We start from the raw sequence: 21,281 nt of genomic DNA on the forward strand, positions 1-21,281 counted from the left end.
GTCATCTGCGAACTTTGTTAGCCAAAGACCTTCTGTGTTAGCCTGTACATCAGAGAAGTAGATACCAAACAGGAGAGGACCTAGGACTGAACCCTGTGGTACTCCAATTGTCACTGATCTGAAGTTGGATTTAGAGTCTGCTACTTTCACAGTGTGGGTTCTGTCAGTGAGCCAGTTGGCAACCCATCTTGTGACATAGGGATTTATACTTAGTTTAGTGAGTTTGTCTATAATTCCAGAGTGGGGATGGTGTTGAAAGCCTTAGCGAGATCTGGATAGGCTGTGTAAACCACCTTACCCTCAATTACGGCTTTGGTGACCACTTCAAAGAAGTCTATCAGGTTTAGGAGACATGATCTGCCTTTTACAAACCTGAACTGGGTAAGGTCCTGAGTTTGGAGATTACCAATGTCATTGTTTATAATTTCCATGATGATATGCTCCATAGCCTTGCAGTCCAGGCTCGTCAGGCTAATGGGGTGGTAGTTCCCAGGGTCCGTGGTGGCTCCCCTTTGTGGAGTGGGATAACCATTGCTGTGCACCATTCAGTGGGCACAAAGCCTGAGGTGATGCTATGATTGAACATGGTACTTAGGTGGGGTGCCAGATCTTTCTGTAGTTCATGTAGAATGCAGCCTGGGATGTTGTCAGGTCCCATGGATGCTGAGTTCTTGGCTTTGGAGAGTGTGTTTTTTACATGTGCAGCCGTGATTGCAGGTACTTTGCATTCTTCTGGTATAGAGATGGGCCCTTTAGGGGTTGAGAGAGGGGTAAAGTTAACACTGAACCTATCTGCCAGGATGTTGGCAATATCAGTTGGTTCTGTATATTTAGTGCCATTGTAGCTCAAAGCAGATATGTGTGTTGCCATTGAGATTCTTGACATAGCTATAGAATGCTTTGTGGTTGTCTTTAGAATCAGTGGCGATTTTGTTTTCGTAACTAGCTTTGGAGGATTTTATGAGGGATCTCAGCTTCTTACTGAGGCTGACCAGGGAGTTCCTCCAGTCATGGGATTTTACTCTTTTTTGCAACAGTTTCTTTCTTCTGTTGTAGAGTTTGTTTATAGCAGGGGACCACCAGATTGTCTTCCCTTTTTTGGAGGATAGCATCTTGGTTCTGTTAGGGATTACACGATCCATGCACTCGTGCAAGTGCTTATAAAGTGCAAGTGTATAGGATTCAGCAGTCGTTATCTCTATTGTCCGTCAACATGGGTGTCGAAAGTTTGCCACTTCTGTCTTAAGAAGTGTGAAGTTGGCTTTGGAGACATTTTTACGGTGGTTTCCTAATGGGGGGTGGGGGTGGGTTGTGGATGTCTAGGGTGATTTGCTTGTGGTCGGATCTGACCAACGAGGTATTGACCTCTGGTGTGGAACACCAGTTGCCCATGGTGGTAATGACCAGGTCTAGGATATTGCTGCCCCTGGTGGGGGTGTGGATAAGTTGATCCAAGGTATTGTAATTTATGAATTCCAGAAAACGTTGAGCACAAGAGCTGGTACATGAGTAGTTTTCCCAGTTAATGGTGGGGTAGTTGAAATCGCCCATTATTAGAGTGTTAGGTTGTATCCTAATATTTTCCAGTGTATCAAGAAATGAGGAGTGGGAATCCTGGGGTTTGGTGGGATCTGTAGCAAGCTACAATTTGCATTGCAGTCTTGCCCAGAGTTAGTTGCACTTGGATAATCTCGAATACATTATGCTGAGCAACTAGCCTAGAGGTGTGGATATCCTTAATGAATATGGACACGCCTCCGCCTTTAGTGCTTCGGTCCAGGTTAGGTGGCTGAAAGGTGTGGTATGAATTATAGCCTGGTAATGCAGGGGTGCTCTCTGGAGCCTTGAACCAGGTCTCAGTCACTGCACAGGTGTCGAAGTTCTCCATTTTAAGGAGTGCCTCAAGTGAGTGCATTTTGAGGTTTAGACTTCTAGCATTAAGTAGCAGTACCCTCAGATTTTGTTTGCTTGTACCTGTCATGGTGGTGAATTTGTCATTTGAATCTTGCCTAAAAAAGGCACTATAGGTGTGGCAAGAGCCTTAGCCAGTATCCAGAATCCCAAGGGCAACAGGTGCAGGCCATCTCTGGCAAAGCATCGTGGTTTGTCGATCATGTCATCCCAGGCAGACTGATACGGATCCCATTAGAATGACACCAGAAGCTTAGCCAATTGTTGAAGTGAATCATTTTGTCCTTATACTGTGGTATCATTCTGGGTGATGGCAGGATGCTACTCAGGGCTAGGATCATACCTGCCTGGGCTACAAGATCAGAAAACTCCTCCATGTCTCTTTTCATGTAGTCCAGGGAGGTACATCTCAGGTCATTCACACCAACATGGACAATGACAGAGTCATATTTGTACTTGCTGTGGAGTGACCTGAGTGCATGCATTTTGTGGCGGATCATGGCACCTGACAGGCAGCTGACAGTAACTTTCCCCTTGTTTAGCCTGGTGAGTGGAGCATCAGTGTGCCTGACTATAGAGTCACCTATGACTAGAGTGTTGGGTATGTTGTTATGCCTTATGCGCTGTGGTTGAGTGGCACACTGAGTTTGTGGGCTGTGTCATTTGGGTTGTGTTGGGGGATGGAGGTTGCTTGCATTTCTGCTTTGGAGGTCCCTGTTGCTTAGGTAGATTTTTTTTGAGAGCCTCTGTGAATGTAGGTGTGTGTTTTGTGTTTCTATGTGTGTGTTTTGGTGGTGTAGGTTTTGAGGGACTATGTGATGAGTGTGGTGTGGTGCAAGTGTTTACCTTCTCTTGACTGTCTAGTCCAGTCTTGGGTGAAGAGAGCTTTGCTTCCAGTTTGGTTATATAAGTGCATCTCTCACAGGTTGTAGTGTTGGGTGGTAGGAGGAGAGGGTTGTCTGTGTACATGAGGCAATTGCTGCATTGCTCTAAGATGCAGAGTGTTCCCAGAATTTTATGTTGCTTCATCCTACTCGCAGATTTGTTAGTACATTTCAGCAGAAAAGTTTGATAGAAGGAAACCTTGAACAAATCTGAGTGTACTGTAGCTGCACTAGTTGTTGTTAGCAATGACACTGATTACAAGCGAAACCATCACAGTGAAAGAATGTTCTTGCTAGACAGACATTGCTGTTGACTAAATGATAAATGTTAGGGGCTGGCTAGGAAAATCACTTCTATTTATACACATGGTATTTTAACTTTTACAGACTTGAATGAACTTTAAAACCTTGTGAGATTCCAGCATTCAAAGAGCCCTCAATGAACTCCTAAACATAAGAGGCTCCAGAGTTCATACATGAAAAAAATGTAATGTGATTGCAGTACTGTATATTGATACTGCTGAGTTCAGATCAAGTAAACAATTCTGAGCCATATATTTTCCCTTCAGGAGCAACAGGTCTTTTAAAAAAATGAAAACATTCCTTCTCTTCCAAAGAATATCTTTATAAAATGGGCTCTGTTAATAAATTCTCTTTATATGTGTTTTCAAAATAAAGGCAAAATATCGCCTCTTATATTTTTTAGAACTGTAAAACTGTTTGCAGAGTACCCTAGACTGTTAAATGCCATTCTGTTCACCATTAATTAATGTGCTTTAAACCCAAACAAGACACTTACATATACAAATTCCATTAGCTTATTCTAAAGTAAAACAAACTGCAAGTATTTTTTGTAGCAAAGGAAAACATGAGGCATGCATTTATCCTCCTGTTTTCTATCTTCTTTCTCTTCTTTAGCACTTCTAATTAACATAACACAACTGCACTTGACCAGTACATCTCCTATACAACCAGAATGATTTAACATTAACATTTTCCTTTATTGTAAGCAGTAAATTTATGCTCCTAAGGAACCAAAAACCCTTGTACTCCATCCCCCACTTCAGTTTGAACATCAGGTTTTCCCGTCAAACCATGAAGAAAAGATTTGTAATTCAGCTCTAGACTTTTGACTTTTTTAAAATTCGATTATGCCTGTGACACTTTTTTTTGGGGGGGGGGGGCACAAAGCAGAATTAACAGTGACTAGAGGATATCTGGTGAGGAATACTGTTTTATTTTTTTTTTGATATTTGCAATCATCCGAGGATTACAGTATAATACTAGTGTTACACTGCAGTGATATTTCCGGAATGTGAATTCAGGCCCTGCTGTGGGAAATTCAGCATTGCATAAATACTAGAATGCACTGTCGGTGGTGGGACAGGAGTCTAAACCCTGGTGTGGGGAGTTCAGCCCTGCTGGAGAATGCTCTAAGTCATAGTGCAATGAGTTCAGTGCCACATTTACTGCACTACAGTGTCACTGCTGGAACATGAGTCTAAGCCCTGGTCTGGCGAGTATGATACCACATTAATACTGCACTGTGGTGTCAGTGGTGAAACATCAGTCTAGGCCCTAGTGTGGGGAGCTCAGCACTGCATTAATACTGCACTGGTGTTATCACTGCTGAAACATCAGTCTTTGAAGTGATGTGGGGAGTTCAGCAGGAAACTGATACTGCCATACAGTGTCACTGCTGGAAAATTAATCTAAGCCCTGGTGTGGTGAGTTCAGTACCACATTAAAACTGCACAGCAGTATCAGTGGTGAAACATCAGTCTAGGCCCTGTTGTGGGGAGGTCAGCACCACATTAAGACTACACTGCGCTGTCACTGCTGGAACATGAGTTGAAGTCCTAGTGGGGGGAGTTCAGCAGGAAATTGATACTGCACTGCAGTGTCACTGCTGAAAAATGAAACTAAGTCATAGTGCAATGAGTTTAGTGTCACATTTATTGCACTGCAGTGTTATTGCTGGAACATGAGTCTAAGCCCTGGTGCGGTGAGTATGACATCATATTAATACTGCACTGTGGTGTCAGTGGTGAAACATTGGTCTAGGCCCTGGTGTGGGGAGGTCAGCACCACATTAAGATTGTACTACAATGTCACTGCTGGAACATGAATCTAAGTCCTGGTGTGTGGGGTTCAACAGAACATTAATACTGCCCTACAGTATGGATGCTAGAACATGAATCTAAGCCATGGTGTGGTCCCCCTGCACCCCTCAATCTGTGGGCAAACCCCCGTACCTGCCAAACTTATATATAACAACTCAGACATTGCCATACCTTGGTGAAAAGGGAATATTCTGAAAATGGCAAATCAGACTTGGTATAAACACATCTGATGTTTTTTGCCATTCCGTCTCCACATTTCAGGACTCACCGTAGCAGGTCCCAACATTTTAAATGGTCAACATATAATGCCCCCTTTGGCATATATCTGTCCATACACATGCAACAAGTGGAACACTCACAGATATATCTTACTAAAAGGATACAAGGTCTAAACAGCATGTCCTACATAGACTGGCTCAAAGCCCTGTCACTACAATCGGTGTCCTACAGACTACTAAGAGGTGACCTGTGTCTGGCATACAAGGTATCCTGTTTCCCAACACTGATGGACTTAATGCACATGAGCAAGCCAAATGGCATTAGAATTATTTCGTCTAGGGATCTAAACCACTTCTCCAACATCAATAAATTGGAAGAAAAAGTATAACTTGCAGAGAATATCACTGTTCTGGAACAGACTTCCCATCCACATAAAACAAAGTTCATCCCTGTCCATACTGAAGAGCAACTTGAACTATGTATGAGAAAAAACAAATTTACCCCAGGACTGCCTCTTGCACTAATAATGGGCAGAGGTAGCTCCTAAATGCTTTATCCCATGCATGAGTACCCTCAAATTATCTGTGGTTTGATCCCAGTTATTCTAATTAGGGGTAATATATAATTATCAACCATGGGATGGGTAAGGCCAATATCTTATCAGCTGGGATAGGTTAGTTCGAGCACAAAAAAGAAAAGTGTCTAGTCTTAAATGGCCCACAAGGGCAGCTAGCGTAGTACTTACCTACGAACCTATTAATGGTCACATCAGGTACTGCAATAATTTGTACAGAGTAGGTTATATGAATTATTATGTGATGTAGGAAGTTACATTTAGTGATCCAGCAGTACAGAAATGTGATTGTCCTTTACTTCCATTTTTCCCATGGATGCACACCAAAGGTGGTCACAATTTGAAGGACAATTTACTGTTAATTTTGTATGCCTAATCCTCTTTAATCAATTGACATACAATGCGTAGAAGAGATTCAGTCATTTGACATAAGCTGTTCATTGGTTGGGCTTAAACTAAACAATGATTGATCTTTGGGAAACAAAATGAATAAAGTATAAGTCTCATCAATGCATGATTTGTCACTTTTGGATTTACACTATTATATTCTTTGCCTGGAATTCAGCACCAGTTTGAAAGAAGCTTTTCTGTTTTTTTACCAGTTTGTTCTGTTACAGCTATACAACTATATTAATAAACAGAGTATGCCCCTCAAAGCCGAACATAACCTTCAGTGTATTACTAAGTATTATTATTGTTTTATTTTTTATGTGGCACCCAGCACCACATATATTTACTAACATCTGTTGCTATAGCTATGCAGCTTTCTGATTCACTTTATCAAAGAAGAGCTGCAATAATTATGTCCTGCCCTGAATAAAACTGGCGATGAGAAAAAATGCTTTATTATTATTTTAAAGTTTAACAAAACGAGAAAAATCAAATCAATTTGTTTCTGAAAGTCAAACGTACAAATTTAAATAAACGCTGCAGTCCTGTAACTTAACTCATCATCTCCATCATCAACTGGCCCCCCGACTTTCTCCCATTTTTAATGGGATTGAGGCATCACTTCAATTGTTGTTACTCTTCTCAGCTTAGTGCCTCTCTCTCCTACCTTCTTTGACAGTCATAATCGCATGACACAGGACTTGTTTCATGCAATCATATCCCTTGGCTTGCTATTCTCATCTTCTCTTGTCTTCTTCCTGCCTCTCCTAAATCTGCTTTACCCAATCACCTTCTACTTTCCTGCACATATAACCAAACCACTGTAATCTTTTCTCCTTGACCTTCTGTATGATTTCCTAATTTCTTTGCTTATCTCACAGTGTATGTCTAATTACCCAGTCTGGCACTTCATCTTCATCACCTCCAGCCTGTTCAGATGTTCTGCTTTCACTGTCCAAGTTTCTGTGGTCTACAGTAACACTTACATTTTTTTTGTACACTTTACTTTTCAACTTCTTTGGCATTATTCTGTGATTCACCTTGAAGTTTTGTGCCATTTATGCAGCACCTCTAACTATACCTTGGACTCCCATTTTCAGATTTTTCTTTCCTTCAGCTCTACCTTCCAGAAACATGAAGATGTTAACCTTCCAAGAATCAGGACATCCACTCAGTCTACTTGGATCTAATTGAGTCAATCAAGATGCAATCAAACACCCTGGTTTTGGGTGACTTTAATTACCCATCCATTGACTAGATAAATTATATGTAGTCTAACTCACTTACCCAAAGCTTCCTGGATGTCGTTAACTCCAATGCCCTGGACCAGCTGGTTGACACACCTACAAGGAGCTCAAACATCCTGGATCTGTTGCTCACCAATATAGGGGACTGCTGTACCACCCCCAGTGTGTGGCCATCCCTGGTGAGATCTGACCACAAATCAGTCTTGCTAGAAGTAATTATAACACAAGAACCCCCTTAGCAACAACTAGACTAAAAAACTTCTTCAAGGCCAATTATAGCCTCTTACGTGACAACATAAATAGCTTCCTAGCCCCTCCCCCACTCCTGGAGCAGACACCTATGCTGGGTTGTACACCAATGCCTTGTAAATAGCATGAAATATGACCTATCGGGGCTCTGGAATTACTATTTAACTGTAACATCCAAACAGACTTTGTGCCTCATGAATGGAGAAAGGCAACAGTCAACACTCTGCACAAAGGTGGGCCATCTACAGCTGAGAAAAGGAAGAGAGATTTGTACAATAGTGTGTGAGTAAGTCACTACAGGAAACAGCAAGTAGGGAGAAGCAGAAAATAGAACTGATGATAGTGACCCACTGGAAATGTAATGAAGATAAGGATAGGGGAGATCCAAGAAACAGCAACAATGAGGTGGAGGTGCACAGGACTAGAACCTCGATACTGTCAACATATTGTAGTAATTGTAATCAGGATAAGGATAGGGGAGATCCAAGAGGCAGCAACAATGAGGTGGAGGTGCACAGGACTAGAACCTTGATACTGGGCACAAGTTGTGTGTGTGTGGGGGGGCAGATAATGAGCTGAAACCTAGGGAGGATTTTAATATTACAGATAATAAACAGCCATTGTATATGAGTTTTTGATGACAGATGGGAGGAAGAAGAGATGGGAAAGTTTGTTGATAAAAGAGGCCAGAATGCAAGGTAAAACAAAGGGAAGGATTATTATGAGAGCCTACAAAATCACTGAAAGATGACCATAAGGAAAAGGGGGATAGAATAAGCGGAAGTGAAAAGACAGGGAAACAATATGTTTGACAAAATCTGGCAGAATTAAAATTTTCACATGACAATGCCTAAATAAATACTTCTACATGACAAGAAAGTTGACAATAATGTTTCCAGTGGACAATGGTAAATGTTAGAGGTGTTAAGAGGTCCAGAAAGAAACATGGGAGCATATTACTGGAGTTGTAGATGACTAAATGGTTTACAAACTGATAGCCAGCATTTTTTACAAGACTCCTAGGAGTAAGCTGTTTGTTAATTCAGGGAATTGCTTTGATGAGCTGGGGTATGAGTAAAAAGAATCTGAAGTCATCTGAAATGGCTTACTGGGTAAATCACTTTGGCTGTACTATGCAGGGTCCTGGATTTGAGACTTGCAAGGGCTGATTTTTTTTGGGGGTTGGGATGGTGGCCTAATGGTTAAGGTGTTTGCTTTACAAGCACAAGATGCAGGGTTTGAGTCTCACAAGGGATAATTGGCTAGGCTTCAAATGGCTCACAAGGGCAGTTAGCCTAGTACTAATCTACGAACCTATGAGATACCAATGAGTCATCAGTCAATATTAGCAATGATTATGTTAGCAGTAAAAATAAGCAATTACATGGAAATGAAAAACAAGTGAGAGCTCTTTGTTGGCAGAATTGTGTGAAATAGTGGACAAAATCAAGAAAGGGAGTTGTACCAGAAAAACAGGAAGATGGCAGGGAAAGTCAAAGAGAAATATAACCTATGGGATTAGGGATTGGATGAGGGAGAGGATTCATAAGGAAATAATAGGCAGACAAGGCTGTATTTATTTAGTTTTATTTATTTTACATTTGTTGACCGGGCTAGTCTGGTTGGATACATGTCCATTTTCAGCAGAGGCCCGAGGAGAAAAGCTCCACTATATACTAGTAACTTACAATAAACAAAAAGCACAGGAATATATAAACATATAAGCAAACAAAGAAATATTCTCATGTAGCATAGTAACAATACAGAAGCACTTTAACAAAAACTAAAAATAGTGAGGAATCATTATCCCATAATATTTGCAAGAGTAGGACTGTTAAACAAAACGAGAGAAAATAGTAACACGTAAAGACTCTATAAATATTTACACTATTAACAAATTAAGATAAACATTTTGTGCCAGGGCACTAGCTTTAAGATAGAGATTTGCACAATAGGGATCAGCATCTAGGTTTAAATAAAAGAAGAGATGACAGGTTGCAGTAATATATGAAGTATAAGGAGAAAAGATAGTATAGGAAAATTAATAAGCAGGTGGGACGCTAGGTGCACTACACTGGAGGGAGTAGAAGTAGTGATAGAGGCAAGTAGAAGTGAATGGAGAAGACTGTAGAGAGGGATTGTTTGCTGAGCTCAGTCAGGATTAGAGCAGGGACATAGCCAGTGGGATTTAAAATAGTTTCTTAGTTGTTTTTTGAAAAGGTGAGATGAGCCTAAAGTGGTCAGTCCTATGGGAAGTTTATTCCAGTATGAGCCAACAGCATTAGTAAATAAGGAGTCACCTGCTTTATTATGAGATTTGAGAGTGGCTACTAGAAGTTTGTTGGCTGAGCGAAGGGAAGTAAGATTCTTGTATGGGGCAATGAGGTTATTAAGTATGGGTGTATTAGAGGGGTAATAGAGAATTTTATATATGATAACTAATTGATGTAGGAGAATTAGATTTTGAAGTTCAAGCCAGTTAAGTTTTTTGAGATTAACACAATGGTGGGTATGAAATTTAGGGCGGCACAGTGGTGCAGCGGTTAACGTTGTCACCTCACAGCAAGAGGTTCTCCGGTTCGATTCTCGGCTGGGGTGCCTTCTGTGTGGAGTTTGCATGTTCTCCCTGTGTTCGCGTGGGTTTCCTCCGGGTACTCCGGTTTCCTCCCACATTCCAAAGACATGCATCTGGAGCATTTCTCCCTGGGCCTCCACTGAAAACAGGCTCTGTGGAACCTAGTCAGACATTCCCGGTCAACAAATGTAAAATAAAATAAATAAAATAAAATAAATAAATGGGGAACCTGTGGCAAACCTGGCAATACTATGGTAGGCTGTGGCTAGTTTCTGAAGGTTAGCTTTTGAAAGGTTGATAAAAGATGGAGAGGCATACAATAATGTAGAGATGAGATGAGTTTGGGCTAAAGACACTCTGGTGGTTGCAGTAAGAAAGGGCTTAAGTCTATAGAGGGCACCTATCTTTTTATTAACAGCCTTGATGGTTAGATCAATGTGGCAGTCAAAGTTTAGTTGATTGTCTATTGTAATGGTTAGTAGTTTAGTGGAACAATCAGGTTTAATGATAGTGCCATTGTCAGACACAATGGAAAAGGAGATAGGGACAGATTTAAGGGTTGGGGTGAAAAGTAGTAATTTGTTTTTTTTGGGATTAAGGAGGAGGCAGATATGTTGGAACCATTTTTCTGCTGCCGTAAAGACAGGACAACTTATTAGGTTATAAAAAGAAGAGGTTTTAAGACAAGAAAATAATTGGGACAGATGAAATCCATTGGATGTGATCCACAAGGAACAGTCTTCCAATAAGTTAGAAAGTGGGCAGGGGGAGTGGGAGAGTGAATATTTCTGTATATAGTTTGTGTGTAGGCTATGTGTAGGTCGATGTTATTAGCAAATTATGGAGAAGTAAAATATAATGTATAGACACAGAGAGAGTGGGAATGAATTTTGAAAATTAGAGTGTACAATTTAAATATATTTATAACATATAATATCTGATGAGACAATAGAGTGATATATATATATTCAAAGCTATATAATTAACAATATGGATACAGAAAGCAATGGCAGCTTTAAGGGATAACAGAATGCATACAATACATCAGGAAGGCACAATTTGGATAATCCAAAAGGATTTTTGATTCAGTGAATTCACTATTATAGGTTTATAGAGTCATAGGTAAGTAGCAGGCTAAGCTGCTCTTATGGACCATTTTAAGCGTAGCCAATTTCCCCAAAGATTAGAATCAAAGCCTGCACCTTATGTCAGTAAAGTAAACATCTTAAATATTATGTTAGCCCTTAACCCTCTTTAAATAAATTGCTGTCAGGGGAAGTAGATACAGCAACAAGTGTTACGTGGACACACACACACAAACACACACACACACACACACACACACACACACACACACACACACACACACACACACACACACACACACACACACACACGCACACGCACGCACGCACACACGCACACACACACGCACACACACACACGCACACACACACACACACACACACACACACACACACACACACACACACACACACACACACACACACACACACACACACACACACACACACACACACACACACACACACACACACACACACACACACACACACACACACACACACACGCACACATACGCACGCACGCACACACACACATCTCACACAAACACACACACACACACACATGCACACACACACACACACACACACACACACACACACACACACACACACACACACACACACACACACACACACACACACACACACACACAGAAGTTTCCTAAGTTGAACATCAAGGCCCCTGCCTATTAAGTTACACAATCTATAGAGCACAGTATTAGACACAAGTAGTGCAGAAACCATCACTGCTCTAATTAGGTATCTGTACGTGTATAGTATATATATTTTGTAAACAGTGTAAATATAATGTGTATTGCAATAACTTGAGATTAGTTGAAAAATTCTTCTCACCACTAGAGACATCAGTGACTCTCTTGATGTATAATTAAATGTTCAGTAGAATGTTTACGTCTGTTGCAAACAACACACCTTAATTTAGTTTGTTGTCCTACTTAGCATTTATTCATGAAAAAGCAGCAACAATACTTTATGGACCCAGACCTGGTGATATTCCTCCTGTACCCCCATACTAACTATAATTAATTCTAATCTCACTCTATTTTTGAGAAAAGATGCTTTCCCCTATTGAAGCAACCACCATCAGGAAAGCAACATATTTCATCAAAACATCATGACTCATTTCCAGATTTCAGTCGCTGAACATCTGGATAATTTAAAATGTAATGCCAACTGTCAGTTGTGGAGCTGTCACTGAACTGTGTTACTCCTATATTTAGAACATATGACACTGAAATTATAGTTCTGTCATTTCAGAATGCATTGCCACAATTCCAATCTATAATTAATATTTTGTTCTACATTCCTCTGTTGTTCTCTTTCTTGTTACATTCTTGCATACTGACTTTGATATGTATTTATTTTTTGTTTGGTTATGAGTCACATGCATGGCAGAATAACAGCATTGCAACATTACATGAAGGATGTAGTAACATTGTAAAGTTAGTCGCTTTTACAGAGACAGCGTTTTAATATGAACCTGAACCACAGAAATGAATTTCTCCCTATAAGTGAGTGATAACACTTGTACCTCTTGTATATTGATTTAAAAATTTATCACTGAATACCCTCTTAACTTGCAAGTGACTTCCCAGAATTTTATGTTACTTCATCCTACTTGTAAATCCATTTCTACACTTACAGCAGAAAAGTTTGAATGATAGAAGGAAACCTTGAACATATCCGAGTACAATGAAGCTGCATTAGTTGTTGTTAGCAATGACATTGAATAGGAACACAACCTTCACTACGAAAGAATGTTCTTGCTAGAGAGACACTGCCATTAACTGATAAATGTTAGGGGCTGGCTAGGAAAATCACTTCTATTTATACAAGTAGTATTTTAACTTTTGCAGACTTGAATGAACTTTGAAACCTTGTGCCATTCCAGCGTTCAAAGAGCACTCGGTGAACTCTGAAACATGAGAGGTCCCTGAGTTCATACATGAAAAAAAATATATAATGTAATTGCAGTACTGTTGGGTTCAGATTAGGTTAAGAATTTCTGAGTCATATATTTTCCCTTCAGGAGCAACAGGTTTATTAAAAAAAAAATCAAAACATTCCTTCTCTCATAAAGAATATCGGTATAAAATGACCTCTGTTAATAATCTCTCTTTGTATATGTTTTCAAAATAAGGATGAGATACCTTCCTTATATTTATTGGAACTAACCATTTGCAAAGTACCCTAGACTGTTAAATGTTCTCCAGTTCCACTTATTTCATGTGCTTCATACCCAAAGTAGACCTTTATAGCTAGTCATTCCACTAACTTACTCTAAGGTGAAACTAATTCCCTTAGCATTTTCTACAGCAGAAACACAAGGCATGCATTTATTCTCACATTTTCTATCTTCTTTCTTTAGTATTTCTAAATTACATAACATAATTGCACCTGACCAGTATGTCTCCTTTACAACCAGAATGATTTAACATCAATATTTTCTGTTATTGCAAAAAACAAATTCATGCTTCCATCTAAGGAACCAAACACCCTTGTATCCATCTCCAACTTCAGCTTGATTATTGGGGGGGGGGGGGGGAATTTAATAAAGCCTACATGTGCTTTTTTCCATTTAGGCATCGCACAGCACTGCTTACATGGACTTGAACAACTTGACATTCAGTAAGCTCTGCTGAGTTGCAGCCATGCACGCGCAAACATGTGAACTTCCGTGGCATGCAAATGACTTCATAAGCAGGTGAATCTCATGCAAATGAGACAGGTAGAGTGATCCAACAAGCAGATAGGCATCTGTTCAGACCCCGTGTCAGTGTCCGTAGTGTACATGGAAACATTCTGCATACAAGAGTATAGACAGACAAAAGGGGGTATAAAACTGCAGATATATGAGCAGTAATCCCCTGAAAATGTAATACCACATACACATATGAGTGAAACTATTATCCTGTATGTTGGAAAATTAAAGGAAATAAGTTACATTAATTTTTTTTAATAATAATCTTGGCATGTTTGTGCTGAACGCTGCAGTGCGCAAACAAGCTTTATAGAAAAAAAATGGAAAAAAATGAAATTAATATTATGTGACAGAAATGTATTACAGGATCTTGAGTGGGGTCCCTACAATGGTGCATTGATGGTGTTGGTAACATGGTAGGGCTATGAAGTGTGTAGTTTTCAGGCTGTGAGCATGGATATGCATGAAAATGGGGTGGAGTTACTGAATAGCAGAAAGGAGTAATCGTGTCTGCATATCGTCTTTGTATAGGCTTAGACCATGTTAATATTTACACAAGATGTGGCTGACATCAGGGGGAAGTGTCCTCTGACTTCTAAGATGTTTTAAGTTTTGGTATGTGTGTTTGCATGGTGTGCTACCTTGCAAAGAGTATTTGAAAAGCAGCTGTATAGAATTAGAAGTTTTGACTTGCATAAGCTACGTTGTGTGCTGTGGCACTGTGCATGGTGTCGCGCACTGAAATAGGGCCATTAAATTATGCTAATTTTATTCTAGGCAGGTGGAATGCATCATAGTTTGCCAATCACACATTCTGCACCTATAGCAGAGCTGTATAAAATATGCATACACCCTACATTCTGATTTTCCCCAATACTGTGCATCATTGGAGTACAGACTTGCAGATAATGCTAGGGGTTGCTGCATGTCTGCTATATCTGCATGTGCTTGATTCTGAAGTCAAAGCTGACGCTACTGCTGACAATAGGCCTAGACAATGAAGGAGCAGACTGTTCAGGCCCAGGTTAACCTACCAGGAGCTACATGAGCTGGAGATTGTAGAGAGCTCCAAGGTGGACAGGGACAGACTACAGAAACTCACTGAGCTCTACTGTCCTCAACTCAGACCCAGTGCCAACAGGAAGGAACCCATTCCATTGGATACAAAGGTATGTGTAGCCCTTAGGACCAACTGGAGACATGATGGGGGTCTCACAGGCATCTGCATCCAAGGCACTACACCAGTTCATTTTTTTTCCCTCCACCGCTGAGGTGAGGACCAGCAATACACAACACTTCTACCATGCAGCACACTACCCTGAAGTACTAGGTGCCGTAGATTGCACTCATGTACACATCAAGACACCACCCGGTGAGGAGGCTAGAATCTACATCAACTGCAAAGGATACCACTCCATCAACTGCCAGGTCATATGCAATGCCCAGGGGATTATCCTCAATGTGTGTGCTGGCAGTTATCATGACTCCCATATCTGGCACACATCACAGCTGTCCAAACCACACGATAGTCACAAACAAAAGACTTTTAATGAAGCTTTCAGGTCTACACCCTTCATCAGCATACAAAATCACATTACATTAGTCACATTTAAATAGAGGAAACATTAAAATCACACGATCAAGCCAGCCATTTATACAAGTACTATAATAAAACATGTAATTTGGTTTAAAAACATTTCTTAACATTTAAATAAATATTACATATATAAACCTAGAATAAGACATATAAAACACATATGAATATATATCATATACAAGTGCATCTACACATTTAGTATAATATTATAAGTTCTCTCTCTGTCGCTTAACTAAAACTGGTTTTAAACTCATTGTTCCATTAAGGTCTGGAAATTTATCAGCCTGTAGTCGCACTATCCATTCATATTCCTTAAGTAGCAAAAAATTTTCAATATCACCACCTCTAATACCCAAATGTAAAACACATATGCATCTAAATTTAAATGCATGTGTCTGAAAATCATGTAGATGCCTGTATAACCCATTTGTCTCTACCTTTCTTCTTATTTCTGATCTATGCTCTATTATTCTGTCTTTTAGTTTCGTAGTTGTTTTCCCTACGTAAAATGCACTACATAGGGTGCAGGTAGCTAGGTAAACTAATTTGGTTGAATTACAATCTGCTTTACAAAAAAAGTCAAAACATTCACCTGTTATAGGGTGCTGAAAACTATTATTGGTATCGTATATGTCTGAACAACAGACACAATTATAACATTTAGATGTATTCATTTTTGTTCGTACTAACGATGTTTCATTTTGAAAATCCTTATAACAAAGCATCTGTTTGAGTGTCTGACCATTTCTAAAAGCATACTTTGGTTTTGGACCTAATAGATCTTTTAAATCTGGTTGCGCCATTAATATGACCCAATTTTTTTCGATAATCTTGCAAACATCATTTGTATTGGCATTATAGGTAGTAATAAATCTTAAAGCATTACAATCCCTTGTTCTATTCACTTTGACATCCATTGTCTGTCCTATTTGTTCCATGGGTAAAGAGCCAAAAACTGGTTTATACAAATTTCTTCTACCTTGTACAACCTGTTCATAACTCATATTAACATCCTTTAATAGATACCCATTTTTAATAAATTCTTCCATCATTTTCTTAATTTCTCTTAAAAAGACATCATTCTCACTAGTTAACCTACTTACTCTTATTAATTGTGACTTTAAAATACTTTTGTAAATATGTGCCGGATGCATACTAGCTGTATTCAGGTATCTTGCTGTATGTACCTCCTTTCTATGTACCATCGCTTGCAGTCCATCGGGTTTCCTATATAACCTTACATCTAAGAATACAATACTATCTGCTGAATAATTCATTTTAAACTTGAGAAAATCTGTTGTGGAATTTAAATACAAAAGAAAACTTTCCAATTCTGTTACCGTACCAGTCCACACAAAAAAACAATCGTCTACAAATCTACAATAACAGTCCAATAAATTAAGATTTATTACTACCTATTAGGTCCAAAACCAAAGTATGCTTTTAGAAATGGTCAGACACTCAAACAGATGCTATGTTATAAGGATTTTCAAAATGAAACATCGTTAGTACGAACAAAAATGAATACATCTAAATGTTATAATTGTGTCTGTTGTTCAGACATATACAATACCAATAATAGTTTTCAGCACCCTATAACAGGTGAATGTTTTGACTTTTTTTGTAAAGCAGATTGTAATTCAACCAAATTAGTTTACCTAGCTACCTGCACCCTATGCAGTGCATTTTACGTAGGGAAAACAACTAGGAAACTAAAAGACAGAATAATAGAGCATAGATCAGAAATAAGAAGAACTAAACTATCTACCAAACTAAACTATCTACCAAAACTTTCATCTACAAGGTACTGCCCTGCAATCTCCTGCAACTACCCTCTCAATATCGCGCTAAGGAAGAAAGCGATACCTTAAAGTGCAGAACAGCCCAGAACTAAACTATCTACCAAAACTTTCATCTACAAGGTACTGCCCTGTAATCTCCCCCGACTACCCTCTCAATATCGCGCTAAGGAAGAAAGCGATACCTTAAAGGGCAGAACAGCCCAGAACTAAACTATCTACCAAAGCTTTCATCTACAAGGTACTGCCCTGTAATCTCCCCCAACTACCCTCTCAATATCGCGCTAATGAAGAAAGCGATACCTTAAAGTGCAGAACAGCCCAGAACTAAACTATCTACCACAACTTTCATCTACAAGGTCAATATCCTAATATAATGAAAGCTACTAATGTATTTTACATTGTAAAGTATCCCCTAAACTAGCGTGCGAACTGGGTTTCACACACAACAGTAAGACGCAAACAACAGTATCTACCCCTCACTTACTTGGAAAATTAGTGTAAATTCTGAGTAAAAACAGTGGAGCTAGTCCCAAACTACAAACAAAAGTGCAGCTACCATTACGCTTCACTTGTAGAGCCCTGTGGCAAGGTAAAAACATCTACTATTGTATTACCTGAACTTGCTCTGTGTGGAGTGGGATTAACCCCGCTCCGCCCACCCCCTGCCTATGACGAATGCGAGGTATCATAACTCCCAAAGTGGCCGCCATTTTTAGTCAATTACTGCTGTGTTGCAATCTAAGTTTGTAGACGCATCTCAGGGGTATGTAACATCACATAAAACTAATGTATTTATAATTGTAAATTACAGCGCATCCAAATGTGTAGTTCTACCAGTTGGTTCAGTTATGAATGTGAGCTAATTGTAGCTCTTACAGCTACGACCACCCTGTATAATATTTAGTTCATTAACTTGTATTCAGCGTCTCGCTACCTTCACACGCAGTTACTCATTCAGAGGTAGCGTGTACACACTAGTAGTGTCACCTGCTAGGTAAAAAGGCGCTCTGTGAATTGTTTGTTTTTGACTACTTTAAACTGTTATATTTGAATTACTACTTTAAATTGAAAGAGGACACTATCAGCGACTGCTGTGTTTAAGGACATTGACGTGCTGCAGTATTAGGAATATCTAAGCAAAACTAACTCGTACAGCGAGGTGTCCTTTGTAATCAAACTGCTCATTTAGTAGCGACTGGTCTTTTCGGGGCTATAATGAAGATTGTAATGTATTGCATTAGTCCTGAATGATAGAGTGAGTCAACTCGCAAAACAACTGTGTTTTCTCATTAACCTGTTGGCTCAGTATACTCACAGGACTTCACATAATTATTGGATAACAATTAGGTTTAAAGGGAGTTCAATCCCCTGCTCTAGTCTCTGCTACATATAAACTGCATTGAAACCTGTACCCTAGCTCTGCTTTATAGCTTTGCAATTAATAACTCTAAATGCAAGCTGAATGTTGTTTTCTTTGTATTTGTTCAGGTACTGCCCTGTAATCTCCCCCGACTACCCTCTCAATATCGCGCTAAGGAAGAAAGCGATACCTTAAAGTGCAGAACAGCCCAGAACTAAACTATCTACCAAAACTTTCATCTACAAGGTCAATATCCTAATATAATGAAAGCTACTAATGTATTTTACATTGTAAAGTATCCCCTAAACTAGCATGTGAACTGGGTTTCACACACAGCAGTAAGACGCAAACAACAGTATCTACCCCTCACTTACTTGGAAAATTAGTGTAAATTCTGAGTAAAAACAGTGGAGCTAGTCCCAAACTACAAACAAAAGTGCAGCTACCATTACGCTTCACTTGTAGAGCCCTGTAGCAAGGTAAAAACATCTACTATTGTATTACCTGAACTTGCTCTGTGTGGAGTGGGATTAACCCCGCTCCGTTCACCCTCGCTACGCTCGGGCTCGCTCCGTGCCGCACCCTGCCCCCGTATCCCACCCGCCCCCAGTGGTCCTAAATTTGTACTTATCTAACCACACCCCTCCATTATCTCTAGCCACTCAGAACACTCGGCCCACCTCTTTCGCTGCCCCTCCAAGTCCGCCAGGCTCACAAATCACACTGCCTCACTCCCCATCCCGCCTCTCCCCCAATCAATACCAAACCACTCACACTAACTATCTATTAACCAATCAAGCAACAGTATGAAGTCCTTAACACCCCATATCACAATACCAGACCAAACAACTGTAACTCTCACCCTACCATTTCTTATCACGCTATACCTGCTAACTATATATGAGTCCCAGACACACCCAGGTTTTCATTATCCAAAGTACCAAACTAGTACTCCCACAATTCTGATCAATACTAATCACCCTACTCACTACCTAATCAACAAAATACCGCTTACTCACTTCCACTATTCCTATAGACCAAACATAATCTACCCCAAGTCCAAAAACATAGAAAAACTACTACATAAACTGATGAAGCTAATAGTGTATCTTAGAAAAAATATAAATATAGATGGAGACATACACCCAAATCCAGGCCCTCCATCAAATGACAATGCAAATAAAACATCCTTGTTTCCAAGACCTCCTGACTCCCTTCTTACATGCCACCTTAATATTAGAAGCCTAAATAATAAAATTCATAATCTACATGCTCTATTAGCAACATACCTCCTTGACATTATGTGTCTTACAGAAACCTGGCTCAAACCAGAGACCAAAGATAACGAAATCCTGCCACCTGGCTACAACATATACAGGACCGATCGCCTCAAAAAAAGAGGTGGTGGTACTGCTGTGCTCTTCAAAAGCACACTCAACGTTACCCTACACCTCACTCAGCCACCCCAAATACCCAACGTAGAATTAACAACCCTAAAACTACAACTAAATAAAGAAAAAAGTATTAACCTAATTGTGATCTATATTCCCCCTGGGAACAAATCTGACACTCTTGAGAACACTCTAAGTTGGCTGACAAATAACTTCCCACAAGAAACCATAATCCTGGAAGATGTCAACATTGACTGGAATCTATGTGTGTCAGAGACAGACCCAACCAATATCAATCTCCATGGCTTCTCACAAAATATTACCACCTCCACCAGAATTGGCAGCAACAAACAAAAAGAAAGTATCCTAGACTGGATACTCACTAACCATAAACCCGAAACTTACAAATCTGGGACCATACCAAATGAGCTCAGTGATCACCTCATTACAAATCTGGGACCATTACTAATGAGCTCAGTGATCACCTCATTACAAATCTGGGACCATTACTAATGAGCTCAGTGATCACCTCATTACAAATCTGGGACCATTACTAATGAGCTCAGTGATCACCTCATTACAAATCTGGGACCATTACTAATGAGCTCAGTGATCACCTCATTACTTATATGGTAAAAAGTAAAAGTGGTAGCTGCCACCTCCCTGTACTCAGGACTGTTAGAAGCACCAAACATTTTGACATCACTAGATTCCGAAATGAGCTGCAGTCCTGTAACTGGTCAATCCTAAAGCACCTACCACTAGAAGAAGCTGTAATAAATTTTAACTCCACATTTCTAAACATACTTGACACACATGCCCCCAAACGGTCAATCAAAACAAAAGCTCTCATAGCACCATGGCTATCAAAAGACTCCACAGCCAAAATCAAATCTAGAAACAAAGCATGGAATAAATGGCGTACTACCAAGACACCCCTAGACCGTACCAACTTCCAACAACTAAGAAATGACACAAAAAAATCTATCTTAATGGACAAAAAGAACTACTATTTCCAACTAAAACATAAACATCAAAACAACTCCCAAACGTTTTGGGCAGGAATAAATAAACTTCTCCATCCAGGCAAGTCCTCCACCCCCACACCAGCAAACCTAACTACGAAAAACCCAGATGAAGTGGCCACATCCT

At 39.8% G+C, this 21,281-nt stretch overlaps 1 pseudogene; it reads right to left on the reverse strand.

Annotated features, from left to right (window-relative positions):
- Positions 1 to 3,618: 3,618 nt before the first annotated feature.
- Positions 3,619 to 21,281, reverse strand: part of LOC122808171 — a 49,438-nt pseudogene continuing 31,775 nt past the window's right edge.

Source organism: Protopterus annectens, chromosome 8.part0 (assembly GCF_019279795.1).
Source record: "Protopterus annectens isolate FY-2018-M chromosome 8.part0, PAN1.0, whole genome shotgun sequence".
Lineage (NCBI taxonomy): Eukaryota > Metazoa > Chordata > Ceratodontiformes > Protopteridae > Protopterus > Protopterus annectens.